Source organism: Haemaphysalis longicornis, unplaced genomic scaffold, assembly GCF_048455015.1.
Source record: "Haemaphysalis longicornis isolate Haplotype H1 unplaced genomic scaffold, Haemaphysalis longicornis Haplotype H1 scaffold_7, whole genome shotgun sequence".
In the NCBI taxonomy this organism is placed as follows: Eukaryota; Metazoa; Arthropoda; class Arachnida; order Ixodida; family Ixodidae; genus Haemaphysalis; species Haemaphysalis longicornis.
The window spans coordinates 114,177,830-114,192,993 of record NW_027526422.1 but is presented as its reverse complement, the minus strand read 5'-3'; the positions used below and the strand labels follow the sequence as shown (position 1 = coordinate 114,192,993).

General features: G+C 47.2%; 1 protein-coding gene and 1 pseudogene across 6 annotated transcripts in view; one reads left to right on the top strand and one right to left on the bottom strand.

Annotated features, from left to right (window-relative positions):
• The window catches only part of LOC144146834 (monocarboxylate transporter 5-like), a 47,663-nt gene that overhangs the window by 1,404 nt on the left and 31,095 nt on the right, over positions 1-15,164 (top strand). For 2 of the 6 annotated variants that reach the window (XM_077678762.1, XM_077678766.1), the window contains exons 2-3: positions 9,070-9,157; positions 10,370-10,405. The exons of 2 other annotated variants lie outside the window; for them this stretch is intronic. The gene's annotated coding sequence lies outside the window, so the exon portion shown is untranslated. Of the gene's footprint in view, positions 1-8,208; positions 9,158-10,369; positions 10,406-15,164 lie in introns of those variants that run through there. 2 more of the 6 variants (XM_077678764.1, XM_077678763.1) reach the window with 2 other exon arrangements.
• LOC144146484 (uncharacterized) lies at positions 6,507-7,445 on the bottom strand (annotated as a pseudogene).

Sequence of the window (15,164 nt, the reverse complement as noted above, 5' to 3'; positions counted from 1 at the left end):
GCATGCATAACAAGGTGCACCTGGCGGGGTGTATTACAGCTGCCGCATCTCGATATGCGTGTGCTTGAGACGACAAACAATGAACTAGAATACGTAAATGAACTAACACATACGGGGAAAAAACTGCTGCCTGAAAAATGTGATAATGTTCAAATGTTGCAAGCTAAGCGTTATACTTTTCTATTGCCGATTGAAATTCACGGTTAATTGTGTTTTTTAATGAATAAACACGCGGCCCTTCGTTACAGAAACATTGTAGCGCAAACATAAACCATTCTATCCTTAGATTCATTCTTAAAGCAGCCAAGAATAAGCGGACGCCGGCTTTTTTACCGTTTGAACATTCGCAAAAAACATAAAGAGCACGAAAGAAAAAAATCAAAACATCCCCCTCGCGAGGGGCACGATCAAATGCAGAGCATTTCCACGGGGGCGTGCCTGCAGGTCTTATGGATTACGTATTGGTTGTTGTTGTAATTGTTGTGTTCCAGCGTACACATTGTCGATGAAGTCGATGGTGAAACGTGAAACGTGCGGTGAACCCCCTGCCGCGGCTATTACGCAACGTGGAGAGGCTACGACGCAACGTGGCGCGGCTATGACGCAACACAATCCAACACAATCCACTTTAATCCAACCCAATCCAAATCCAAGCCAAGCCAAGCCAAGCCAATCCAATCCAATCGAATCCAATCCAATGCCCTTCGCGAGAGAGTGTTATAGCGCCGAAATCGCGCCACCACATGAACGTGAACCGAACGCGGCGAGAGAGGGTGTTGCGAGCGGAGAGAAGGCGAGGAGGACGCGGGGGAGAGGGCGCACCTGTGGCCGACGGTTGAATGAGTCAAGGATATAAGGCGCGTGCGTAACCTTCCATTCTGTGTCGGCTCCGTGGAGCCGTCGGTAAAGTGCCGTGTACCTCGCGTTCTGCCCGCAGAGTCGTGGGATCGAAACCTGGCGCCGGAAGGAATTATTGCTTTATATAGTGTAGGGTGCGGACTACGTAGTGATGCGGACTACGGACGCCAACGCGGGTGACATCGTGAGTTACTAAAATGCCCTGCATTTAAAACTACACATGCGACGGAGATCCACTGTAGATGCGAAGCAGATTATGGTCGAGCCTGTTCCCTCCGCCGTTGTGTGGGCGTCGTTGTGCGGCGTCCACACCCCCACTGCGCATGCCTGACCAGACACCGCTTATGGTTGTGGCAGGATGCCGCTAGAAATTGGCCAACCAAAGAATCCATCACGAGATATCTTCGCGTTCAACCACCGTCGTCACCTTCCCGTAGGGGAACCATGAGTAGTATGCGAGGCATTCCTCCTCTCCTCTCCGAAGGTCCTCTCCTCTCCAGGATTGTGCAACGAATGGCAACAACTGCGGCTCCACGCGCGATAATGCGAAGCAGCTTAGGGTTAGAGACGCGGCGGTAGCCGCTGCACACTCCGCTGGGCTTCGCCATTGTAGCTCCGTAGTATAAATGACGCGCGCGCGCACTCCGCTCCCCTCATTCTCCTCCCGCAAAGCGGCGATCGAACTGAAAGCTAATGGGAACTTCAGTCGACCCCATGGCTGTTCGCATACCACTCAGGGTTCCCCTACGTGAAGATGGTGAATTTGTTTTAATTCTTGTGTGATTTATTTTAACGTAATTAGAAACCCAACTTAGGTTGAATGTCAGCGCTGACAGCCATCGCTCTTGATCTTTCAGGCGCTTAGTCCCTGTGTGTGTCCTGCCTGTAGGAAAAAAATGTCGGCTGCTGGTAATCGTTCTTCCCATAATGTTTCATACCTTCATCCGTTCATTTATGAAGTGCGAATTGCTAACACTGGGTTCCGCCCCTACGACGGCATGAAAAGCAAAGCCAGAAGCAGAAAGACTGGGGAGGAGAAGGTGAAAGAGGTCTCTTCTGAGAACCACCTATGGGAGAAGGGAGGGGGAGAAGGGAGCTGTGATGAATATGTAGGTAGATAAATGAAACTTCTCAATTGTAACGGCTCCCGCTTAGTAACTGAGCGTGGTACGCCCACTTTTATCCGGCGTAAAGGCGGCACTGCGTCCCGCAAAGCTTGTAGGCTGAAGGGTTCTACAAAATGCTGAAAGGCGCATGCGCCGGTTTTATTTTCGAGCCGATTACATCGTGTTCGGCGAGTTATTTTTGCGCCATTCCTTCGATGATATAAACGCCATGCTGACGATTTGGAAATGTGAGCGCGTTCGGTGCCAGTGTGGGGATTGCTATTATTTTTTTACCTTAACAGAAAAAAAGTGTACATTTGCGATGGCAAAATCTAGTGAAAGGGATGGGCACAATAACATATTATGTCGGAAAAAAATAGTATTTAAAATAGGAGCTGCAGGATAAACTGAATACGTATTTGCAGCACCTGTCGCTGGCCTTGTACAGACAATTTTTTTTCGGATTCTCTTGGCGTGTATCTTACACATGCATGATGAATCACGTGTTCTGCAGGGAGGCAAGAATGCAAGACACGCCGTCTGATACTTGAACATATGGCATATTTAATTTTATTTTACACGCTTCGCAATGCCATAGCTGCTAGACACCACCAGCATTGAAAGTATGGTGCTTTGCACAAACTCCGAGCGGACATTACAGGTATAAATTAAGTTGTTTTTAGACCCCTGGCTTTGTAGATAACGAGCTTGTGGAACTAAGGCGGTGACAACTCCAATTTAAACTATCCGAAGCGTATTCAATTCTACTACACTGGTTAGATGTTCATTGCAAAAGCAGGAGCATATAACATAATATAAAAAACTATATTACAGAAAGTAGACACGTCGGTAGGCTTGGGGAATAAAGGAATGTTGGGAGGGAGGAGTTTAAAGGTTATTTTTGGCCGTCAGCACCTGAGCAGCGCACGAACTCCTACAGAGAAAGGAGCGTCTGCCGTGTACTGGCGGACTGCAGCGGCGTTGTCCATTCCACAAGCCACTGGACGCCGCCCGGGAGACTCTTTGAACACAGCGTTTGCAGGCCGGGACACTCCCACAACATGTAGTGTACAGTGGGCGTGGCTCCTGTCGAACAGAATGTGTAGGCAATTGCGGCCACAGGTTGCTGATCCTGGACGGGATGCTGGTGACGTTTTGGCTCGTAGGAACGCCCCTTGGCCAACGCATCATCGGTTAGCGCGCAGCACCATCCCGTGCCTTGTGCCGAAGCACTCGTGCGTCCCTAGGCAATCCGAAGGGCAGGGGAGCGGGGTCTGGTGGAACCAAATTACGCAACAACTGCTTGGACACGTGCCTGGCTGCAGCCTTGGCTTTTGTGGGGTCGGGGTCGTATTGTGCGAATGGGACGGATAACACCGGGTTATAGCGCAGTTCAAAGTGCTCGCTCTCGCACGCGTAAGCTGTCTTGCTGCCGATCCCGCCTACGTGTCCCGGGACCCAGTCTGCCCGAAAGACTATATATTGTGTGTCCTGGAGTCTGCGACATATGGCATAAGTATGTAAATGTCCAGGACATTCTAAAAAAAATAGATGGATCATAGCCAGTAATGTAGCTGAATAAATCTAAACAAAGCCTACAGAGATTGTATTTATTTCACAATCATGACGTTATCACAACGGTTAATATTTGTCTACACGTTTCTGTAATAAATTACATTGCCCAACTTCAAACGACGCACAGCCCATATCTCCCTGCACTGGTTGGTTAGTTGTTTTTCAAATCGCTGCTAAGGTCAAACGGCCTACCCGTCTGTGGTTTACTTCAAGGCCTGCTAGATCGTCCGACTTTATGCAGAGTACTACATTCGCAAATGTGAGACCAGTATTGAATACTCCTTTCCACAGTTCTTTCACAACGTTATATGTGTTCTACCCCTACAGAGCCCTATGCTTTATAGCTGCGTTTCGCTTTCTCTTACCCTTAAGTTGCTCCTCGTAAGCTTTGAGTAGTTATCCTCTTTGTTTATCAACACTCCCCAATGTTCATATTCCTTGACTATGGGTAATTTTCCATGTTGTATGGATACTGCGCAGCGCTGGTGTCATTGGAAACTATTATTCCCGAATTTTCCGAGCTAAAATTTATTTCAGGTTTGGCGGCTGCCTGACCTTTAATATATCTGAGCCGTTGCATATCGGTGTGTTTATCAGCTAAAATGAATAATGCCGTCTGCGTATGACATTCCCGGAATACGCTATTGTACCACTTCGCTTTGCAACATATGCGTTAGGTTTAACGCATATCCCTGGCTCTGCTTCCGGTGCACAGATACACACCTCCTAACAACGTATTGTTGCTCTCTATGGCGCCTCTAACTTACAAATGCTCTTTACAGTTTCCATGCTCTCTCTGACAGTCGGTCCCTTGTTTAATAAGCATTCCATTGCCTCCCCCTTTCTTTATTTCTTTGACCCTGTTGCATCCTTCCCAAACATAATTGTCAATGACAGGTGGGGTTTCTAGGTCTCGGAGGTCAGTTTCGACTAAAGCACACACGTTTATTTCTTCGCGTTCCAGTTGGTTTTAAACTTCTACTCACTTATCATTAGAGACCGAAACTTTAGGCACGAAAAAGTAGGGTTTTAGGCGCCTATAATAAGCACTGAAAAGTGCCATTTAGGAGTTTCTAGGCACCAAATACTCTTGTTTAGGGCACGTATAGGCTCAATTTGTATTTTCTTCCGCAGCATAATTTACGACCAATTTATGACTTGCAGTAAAACAGGGGAGCTTTTAAGTCTTGTGCTGTGCGAAAGTAATTTTATTTTATTCGTGAAAATAAGCCACACAAAAGTGGCTATTTTAACATTTTAACAGGTTTACGTTAAATGCAGGGTGATTGGACATGAAAAGAAAAGCTTAAAAGTGATGGCAAGGCACACCCATCTTAATTATTTGCGACCTGAAGTTGTACCTCATTTCGGTCGATAATTGCGTGCGAAAAACACCACTCAACGTTCACTGAAGTCGGAGAAGTGTGCTTGTTCTTCGGGACGCTTCATGATTCCATCTGGAATATAATTTTGTTTGGTGCTCAGAACCTTCGACAGCTCTTTTAGCACAGGAAACCCAGGAATTCAATGTCAGATGGGATAGCAGATTGCCAGACAGGAGTGGGGCTATCGGAAACCTGTCCTTTGGGGATTGTGGCGGGTAAGACCTGGACCTTCGAAATGAGCTCAGCATTCTTAGTCAGAGTGCCGCAAAAGCACTCAGCTGCGGAAATATGCTTTTTGCTAAGAGTGTGAAATAAGCACACAAATGTGCCAAGTCACGTTCAAGTGTAGTGTAGTGTAAACAATTTTGGCTACGACGCTTTTGTCGTCTGCAATGGTGTTAGTAGTACCGACGAGTGTATTTGTAATAAATTTCTGCCCTTAGCCGAATTTTTAAGCTATAGTAATAGGACATTTGGTGGAAGAGGCACAATCGGTAACTGATGGTTGAAGACACAAATGCAAACCGAAGAAAGATCTTACTGCACGTATTTATCCGTTGACAGAGCAGAACGACCTGCTCAGCTCTTCACAGCACCGTAGAATCCCATAGATGCATCGGTGCCGTGGATTTATTGCGGAGTATTGCGGAGGCCTCGAGTAAACAGGTGAGAAAACCTGGTCCAGAGCAGTGCAGTCATGTCAAACTTTGGCGCACAATGTGGCTGCTTTACGATGGTTCCTTGCGGTGGAATGTGGTCTTGTGCGTCTCACCTCATTGCAGGCAACGGTGAGGTTGCGTGGGCGGGAGTTTGCGGAACGACCGTGTGCAGGCAATGTAGCTCTGTGCCTGAAATTTGAGGATCCATGGCTTGCACAGCAGCTAGTCCCAAAAGGGAGGTCCCCTTGCGCGTTACATACAGCGTTATGATGGCTGGTTGTGCCTTGAAGGATAGCTGTGCTTCAAACAGGCCAAGCACAGGAATCTTCTGGCGTGAAAAATCAAGAAGTGTGATGATCGGGGTACTAAGTTTCACTTTATCTTGAAAAAGGCTTCAAAAGTGACCTTCCCTAATTATTTTCACTGCTTAGCCTGTGTCGATGAGAAACGATACTTTGCGGGCGACCGGCTCCGACTTGAGCACCGTCACGTCGACGTCAACATACAGACCTCGGCGTTTGTTTGAACGGATGGTCAAAATACTGTGAACGCTTTCAGCGTCATTGTCGCAAAGGAGGTCGCGGACTGGTGCAGGCCTTCGTGGTGGGCCGCGACGCGAGCTCCGACAAATGCTTTGGAAGTGTCCCCGGCGTCCGCAACAGTAACAGGTGCGGCCGCCGGCGGGGCAGCGCGACCGTTCGCATCTTGTTGCGCCGCAGTTATCGCAGTTATCACGAGATACGGCGTGTAGGGGGCCAATAGCGGCAGTGTCCGGCTTGGGCTTGTAGTTTTGGCGAGTGCGCGACGAGCTATGACGATGTTGACTAGGGGGCGGAACCCGTTGAAGCCAAAGCGGGGGCTACCTTGGTTAGTGGGATTGCGTCTGCATTGTCACTGTTCGCGAAATTTGGCTCGCGAAATCTTCAGCTTCTTCGAGGGTTTGTTCTCGAAGTCTGGCTATTTCTATAGCTCGGTCGAATGTCAACGCGTCTCGTTCGAGCATCATTCTTTCTCTGAGTTCCGGGCAAGTACTCTGGAAATGAACTGTTCGCACAAGTTATCATCCGCGGTAGCGTCGAAATTACACGGGGCTGCCATTTCAGGAGCGCCAAAGCAAATTCGGCAACTGACTCATCGGAAAGTATCTACGCTCACGAAACTGATGACGTTCTACTGGAACGTTGACGGTGGCGGAGAAGTACTTTCCCAGTGTGTCAACGGCCACGTCGTATGGGTCTGCAGGGCTTGCGGCAGGGGTGTGCGTGGCAGCCGTCTGTTCCTTCGTCAGCTTGCCGTCGGTGGCTGCAGGTGAAAGCGGTGGCTGTTGTGTGGGTGGTGCCGGCAGGGCGTCGAAAACCCTTTGGCCTTGGGGCCCAGGCAGTGAAGCAAGAGCGTGCGACGGCGGGTTTCTTACCACTCGTCGGCGCCGGACGCGAGCACGAAGTTCTGGAACAAGCGAAACCAGCGGTGCCAAGGCATCGCTGACGTGCCCGTAGACTCGAAGAAGGGTGGCGGCGGTGATATCCCAGTGGCCATCCTCATCACCAATGTGGTGTTGCGGCGCGGTCGGCTGCAATATCGGGAGGAACAAACTGGCACACATGAACGCCGCCGTGGGCTACCGACGACTGCCAATGTTTATTAGACAGTGCAATTATATACACAACATGACAACAGACTACAGCGCCATCTCAGATGGTGTCGCGGAACCAGTATGTATATACAGCACCAACCTGCTCTGAGAATTTGTGCATCAGTAAAAAGGCAGCAGATGTGTGCGTTACGGGCACAAGAACGAAAACTTGGCCTCTTGTTCATTTATTCCCCCTGCAACTGTGTTGAATTTTCAGATTAGAAATGGTTCAAACATCTCCCTTTCGTGATGTGTTATTTAGTTCGATTTTAGCACGGTCACCATGAATTTGTGAAAAGAGGGGCCCAGGCAGGGGACATGCACCGAGACAGGGAGATGATCCAGCGTTCCTGTGTTGGATCTGTGGTTATTAATTTGTACTCGCAGTGGTGTTTTCGTCTGATCTATGTACTGCGCGGTGCATACAATGCACTGAAGAAAGTACACAGCATTAGCACTGTGACAATCGAAGTTTCCGCGTACTTGAAAGGAAGCGCTAGAAGCAGCGCTTTTAGAAACAAGCATTTTTGGCAACATGAGCCATTGCTTACACCGGGATATGTTAAATGGTGCAGAGCCTATAAATTGGCAAGTTTGGATTGTTGAAGAAGTTACGATGTCTTTCAGCTTTCTTGTTCGCCTGTATAAAACGCGTGGCGGTTCTGGGAGGACACGTCGCATTCGATAGCTTTCCAGGACGATGTTGTGGTGTTTTCGCAGGATTGTTCTTATGTTCGGAGTGTAGGCCGAATATGTTAGAATCAAGTTGCTTCGAGGTTTATCAGTTTGGACAATGTCGCTGCTCATTAGTTCACGCCTGTCTCTTGTTTTAGATTGTTCAATGACATCGTTTGTTACGGGAGAAGGCTAGTGTTGGGTGATTAAGTGTTTACGCAGTTGGTCACAGTTGGTGGCAATGTCTTCAGGGTTGCACCAAAGTCTTTTGAATCGGATGGACTGGCTGTAAGGAATTCCGATTTTGCAATGGCGAACATGGCTGTTGTGGAACTTCAGGTACTGGTGTCGGTCAGTGGGTAAGTGGATTTTCTACAAAGTGATCTTGTGAGATCATACCCTGATATTTGCACAGGGATGTCAAAGAAATCTATGCTACAGGCAGAGTACGGTAAGAAAACCTGACGGCTCTGAGGACATGGTTGAAGTGTTCAATAAACGTGAGGAGAGCTTTCTCACCGTGAGGCCCGATCAGAAATATGTCATTAACCTGTTGTAAAAGGGTGGTTTTAACGGGTAGCCTTCTGGAAACTTGTTTTCCAAATTTCCCATGAAGCTGTTGGCATAATTAGAACAATCCTTGTGCTCACTGAGGTACCCTTGCTTTGCACGTAACAGTTATTATGAAACTCAAAAGTATTCATGTCTGTAATCGCTTTGAATGGAGAAAATGAAGCCGCTCAAAAGATCAGTTGTCAGTCGGATGTTTGAACAACTCCTGCAAAATTTCTTTATATGAATAATTTTTGGAACCAGTTTTTTAAATCCCGGTGGATATAGCCAGTTGGTCGTGCTCTAGCTCTCACTGTCTAAATTGTTGGGGTAATAAAAAAACCAGCCACGCTGAAGGGCCTGTTCCCCCTACTGCTCTGCTCAGCAGCTGTGCTACACCCAGGTATTTTGCGGCAAGCAAAACAGTCAAAATATCCTCCATCCGCTGCTCTTTCATTCCAAAGTAGGTTATGCCCTGCTGTTTCCGGTCATGCTAGCTTGTAACAGTTGTGCGACTGCAATCATGACTCGGTTGTGTTCCCTGAACAAAGGAAGTGGCATTTTTTCTCGGCAAACTTGCCTCTTGAGCTATGGCTAATCTTTGCTCGGATGTCCATCCTCATCAGGACCTCTAGGTCTGGAGTCCACTAAGAAATCCTAGAGTTGTCCCCTTCTACTTTGTGCGGATGCAGCATACCGGACCACACACAGCAGGTACGACCCATTGCTCCTGTTTTTTGGTTGCAGTACAACTTTAGCCTCCACATACTGCGGACCGCTAGCACATTGTACTAGCTTCCTGCGAATTATCTCTAGTAAAGCTAACATTTTTGGGTATCACTCACTCCGCTGGTAAAGCTTCCTAGTCCCGTCATTATAGTCCTTAGTTTAAGTACTCAAACCACGCCTCCCCTTCTGGTTAGCGGCGGAACTAATTGGAGCGAGTGGATGGCCAATTTGTACCTGCATAATATTCAGAAAACTTTGTTACTGTTCCGTAACATCAGCGGAGCAATGAAATTTTTAATTGTACATATATGCAAAGACTTCCTTCCAAATAAAAATTATTGTACCGCGAATACATCTGTAACATCAACTTGGGCTTCAACTCAGCTACTCATTTTTCTCAATGAGGATGCGTGGTGTAGGCTTCTAGTTTCAGTCTCCGATAACATTAAATTTCGTATGTTGTATAAATATATTGTAACCCGCACAAACCTGTACAAGCGGTTTAATTTATTTTATGCTTGCGGGCGTGTGCAATAACGACTACAGGGAAGGGCCCGGTTGTGTGAGTATCAAGGTCGGCAGGCTCACATACGAGTGCGTTCACACACACCCCAATCACCACTCACGAGTGAGTGGTGAGTGAGGCTCAGCATCGTGTCGGCGAGCCCAACGCGTAGTGAGCTCCCCTCACCACTCGCGAGTGCACACGCACTGGTCGCGCCACTTGCGGGGCTTACCTCGTTGAGCACCACTATTGCGCTTGTACATGCTGTTGGCTATTTGTTGGACGAGCCGTTCACTGTGATGCTTCTTAAATGCGCGATAGCTTTTAGGTTCCAAAATTTGTCGTCACTGAGGTACTGCTAAGGGGCACCCTCGAATTCGCTCTATGGTGGCGTGTTGATTAAGGAATATGATTCGGGTCGCCTTGTGGCGCCGTAATGCACTCCGTTCGGTTTCATCACTCATGGAGGGTCTGCTCCACACCATCGCGTTCGAGGGTAGACGACGAGTGGTAAGCGTGAGCACCAGTGGGCCGCGGGGTGAAGGCGAATGGGGAGCGTGAGGGGGTATGAGTGGTAGAGGACGCGTAGTCAGCGTGAGCGCGATTGCATTCGAGTGAGTGCAAGTGGTGAGGGCGACTGGTGAGCGTGAGTATGAGTGAATTCGTGAGAAAAAATATATTTTTCTGTGCAGGTGTGAGAGAGTGGCGTCCAGTTTTGCTGAAGAATGGTGAGAATTCTGAGTATTTTCATGCATTCCTTTCTCGCCAGCAATACCCAACTCTTGAAACCCGCACACAGCGCCACATACTGGCTCGCTTTAGTCTTACAGAGGCTGTCGCAACTTATTGTCAAATGAGTTGTTTTCTAGTTTTCTAAGGTTGATGATCATTTAGTTTTACGCGCTGATGACCTACACGTAAAATAAGAGCAATCGCTTCAGCAGCGCCGGAAGTCTTTTCACGTGAATGTTCTTTGCACTGCACTACTCGCTACAGCAGGTGGTGGAACAGGTTAAAATAAACCTAAGTGAACTCGTCACTGGTCATTTTGTTAGTGCGGCTGAACTGTTCCCATTGAGCAAAACGAAATCAAGCCCTCGAACCACCATAGCTCCACAACGGGATGCGTGCCTTCTGTAGAATTGATAAGAAGCACAAATGACATTCCTCAAGCTAAACCAACCATCCTTTTCCACTGCATGTGCTTGGAATCACCATTGGGCTGCGTTTGTAATTCAATGCTGATAGCTTCTTGTATGAGAGCTCTGTCTTCCGCGTGGAGTTCGCGAAAAAGTCGAAAACCTTTCTAACAAAAAATAAATGCTCCTGATGTTCCCATCTAAGAAGTGTAGTTTGTGAACGCCGATAATGCTTTCTATCCCACCCGACCTGCGTCGGATATGGCTATTGCAGTAAGCTCCAAACTTCACTGAACACTATTGCGAAATGCTCAAAACAGATTAAAACCGGGACCAGAATATACACAGGACGCGTTACAGCTGTCTCTAACACCTCCAAGGGATCGACATACAAAAAACTGCCAATAAAAATGCAAACAACAAGGTATTCAATGTGCCATCACAATACGTTTTAACCTAGGAGCGCCACCTAACCTCCTGTACATTCAGCTGCGGGGTTGTAAGCGCGCCACCAAGTGTATCTGCTACTCTCTGCACCCGTGTTTCATCACCCCTTTTGAAATTAAGTATCCAAACCAATTCTCCCAACTTTCAATCTTGCTATCAACAACCAGGGTAGCAGTTATAGGCGAAAGACAAAAATGGTTTTATAGATACAGTTTCCATTTACTGATAACCGAACCCAATAAGGTCGTTACAACCCTGAAACACGCTAAGAACCTCGGGTTTATCTCCTGTGGGGTTTCAGAAGCGATATACGCGTTGTCATGCTAAAAATTCTGAATTTTGCTTTTAGTGGTGAACATGCAAAAATGGAACATTTTTTCCTGCCTTGCCACGCTTTTTCATGAATAAGAAGGTACTTGCCCGAGCCTAGTCTCCGACTGAGGCATTCACTTTCAGCGCCGGCCTTCTTTTCGTTTGAAGTCGTATCGCTGCAGTTCGCTCTCACGGATGTGGTCACAGCCGTCCACATTTGCCTTTTATGAGACCACGCTCTTGTGGTCTCAGAAACGTGGTCTCGGGAAGAGAAACTGACAGTTAGGCGTGCCTAATTGTTAATTACTCTTTCCGAATTTGTTTTTGTGCGGTAAAAAAAGGCGTTGGTTTTTTGAACTTCTATCCTAAGGCGACCTTTTCTTCGACTAGCTCAAAAATCTGGTTGTGCGCTTTATCTACATTCAATGTTTTTTCTACCGAATCGTAGTTCTTTAAAGCAGGCAAGCCCCTAAAGCTCGCCATCCTGGCCAATTGTACAAGGAGATATGCGGAATTTAAAAGGAACAACAACGACAGCAATCGAGCTCCAGCTCCGACACCCCCGTGTTGCTTGTCATGGCCATCCCTGCCAGTGTGTAGGTGTCGATTCATTCAGTTCGGCGCAGACAGTACGGATGAGCGGTGCAATAAACGCGTGTTTTCTGACCCGACGACCCCCCTCCCCCCTCCTACCTTCGAAAGCTATCGGCACTTCATCACAGTGCGCTCAGAAGGAGCGAATGTACAGGTAGTAAAAAAGCATATTTAACACTGTAGTGGCACCACTGCCACGCTATGTAGACACCGGTTCCCTCGGCGAGTAGCAGCCCTCAACCCCTGAACCGACGTAATCAGCAGTAAAGGCCAAAAGGACTGCTTTCGACCTATAAAGTATATACTGGCCAATAAAAAAATGAAGTAAGCTTGCACTAACACGTAAGACTTTAAGGGAGCGAAGCTGTGCGCTACGTTCACGACCATCACGATGGTTTAAGTTCCTTATTGCAGCCGATTTGCTTCTTCAGTGCCGCAACGACCTCTACTCCATTTTTGATGCTATAAGTGCGAAGAAGAAGCAAATGTTACAAACAGAACGAACAAACGAAGCTTGCACACTTCGACTAGGCGCATGTAGGAGCAACGTACACCCTATCACGTATTCTGTGTCGCGCAGGTGGCGTGATTTCTCCCCCCACCCTCACAGCCCATCGAGTAAGTCGCTTGACTCTCAGGTACTAACTCCCGGTCGTAGCTGCGTGGGCAAGACGACTGAATCTAATTCCGTTGATCAACCAGAATAAGGTTAGACTCCTGCCGGTGCCGGTGATTTCTTTTCTTTGTACTTTTATAGTAAATTTTGTCAAACGCAGGAATCAAGGGATGGCTAAAAAGGGTCGCTGTTAAAACTTCTTTTGCGCCGTGCGGGACATCAAACTCCCGATGCGGCGGAGACAGCGGCGGGGAGTGCGAGGGACGGTTTAACTCACGGAGCACACTGTAAATGGCGCGGCTAATTTACCTACCGTTGCACGCGCGGAGGTGCCTGCTCGCTGGAGGGTGCGTCGGCGGTACGGCTTGCTCGTCCGCTTTAGCGACGGTTGTTTTTGGGTGTGTTTTGGCGAAGCTTCGCCTCCAGTGCGCGCTTCCTTCGCATGGCTTGATTAACTTGTTCGACAGCGCCTCCTGGGTAAAATAGACCCGACGGAATTAAGTCGCCGTACGGCAAAGATACGGATTGGTTTGAAGGGCGGGAAAACAAAATGTTGAGACCACATACAGATATCTGGACGCTAGAAAGACGCTACCTTTTGCGCACTGCTTGCACCGAATGGGACTCCATTGTCTAAATTAATGAATACTAATTCGGTTGTGTTTTAAGAGGTATTACAAAGGCGGATGGAGCATCCGATCCTCATAAATAGCGGTTATAGAAAGTTACCTCAGCTTTCCCGCAATTCTCAAACTTACTAAACTAACTAGTTCAAATCCGTATGAATGGAAATCGCTAACGTCACATGCCGAATTGTCTCGTTGTCTGAGCTTGTGTCGCGCTGTGGTATATAGCCCCAAGCTAGCACATCAGGATGGCTAGGTTCCGCTGTCGCACATTCGAAAGACGCTCCTCTCTGTTTTCTTTCTCCCGACTCACGGCCGGGAGACTGCTTTTCCGCGTATTCGCTTCAGTACGACAGGACTTCCTGCTGAAGCCTCCCTATTATCACCGGACGTGGAGGATTGATACGTGCATCTACTTTCTATTTTTGATTATTAATTATTTTCTGTTAATGCCATTTTAAAATGGAGGCTAATATTGTCAAGCCACAGATGACCAACGAAAGTGTTTGTTCTAAAAATTCGCGACCATGACCTAAATTCTAAAAATAATAAATGCGCGGAAGTTAACAAGCGCGTTTATAAATAGGGTCCAGGAAAATGGTGACTGAAAAGACCGCAAAAAGCTGCCTAAGCTCCGCCTGTGAAAGGAAACAGCTAAATTTAGAACGTGGCGCCGTGCTGCCAGCCTTCGTCAGAAAACTGCGGAGTTTGTGGACTGTTGTGGTGTTGCTCTTTATTTTGCACGAATCTATATAAGCGAAGCGTACTGCCTTAACGGGCTTGTTTCTTTGAGAGTCAAAGTGTGATCGTCACCACGGGGCGACGTGTCTTTCCTTGTCAATTCTTTGGCATCAAGTCGCATTGTCTTCCTATCTCTGGTGCTATGTCAAACGTTCGTGCGCTAGACCAATTACGCAGTCACATAGCCGCAAATCAATCAGGTGTTTACAAGTCAAGGACCTTGGCCACAGAGCAGAATGGTGTCGTAGAAACAGTCAACCAGGTGAAACTGAAAGACCTTGAACTAGCAAAAGTTTGCATGCCTGACGCATTGTTCACTATTACGGCACTTGTTCATTTTTTTTCCCGTGGCACTCAACACAGGTTTGTTTGCCCTAAAAGGGCCGGACAAATTCCTCTACCGCACACTCGTTTTTATTGATGATGAAGCTGTGCGCATGTGAACCGCTCGTTACCTTTCAACGTGCATGTGCATATGTTTCACTTCGGTATTGAAGGTTGCTTTTATTATATTGCTCAAAAACGTATTTCGTTAGTTACTATGGGTTTAAACCTTTTGTTTTCTTTCGAAAGCACATGTTCGTTTATTATCTCTTCTATACAGAAGTTAGCTTTCATAAAAGTGCAATTTAACTACTTCCAAGCAATAGCATGCAGGAAGATTTTGTTGAATCGAAATACAACGTTTGATGGGAATAACTTAGCTACCCGGTCGTTATTAAACAAGAGTTTCATAACTTCAGAGGAGGCTTCGAGCTGGGGACAATTCATTTACGGTGTATTTAGCCGCTTTCGCGTGCTGTTTACTGCTAAAAAAAAGAACCACGCAGATTTTTTCGTTTCAAAGCTACCAAAATACGCGCCAAAGCGACCTGTCATGTTCTGTTTTATATTTACAGCTATTTAAATAAGACCAGTTTTACTAGAATTATGTAAGATAATTGCGGTTGACTCTAAACACATTGCGCCTTGAGGAGTCATCGGTAATGCTCCTATTATTTATTTATCAATG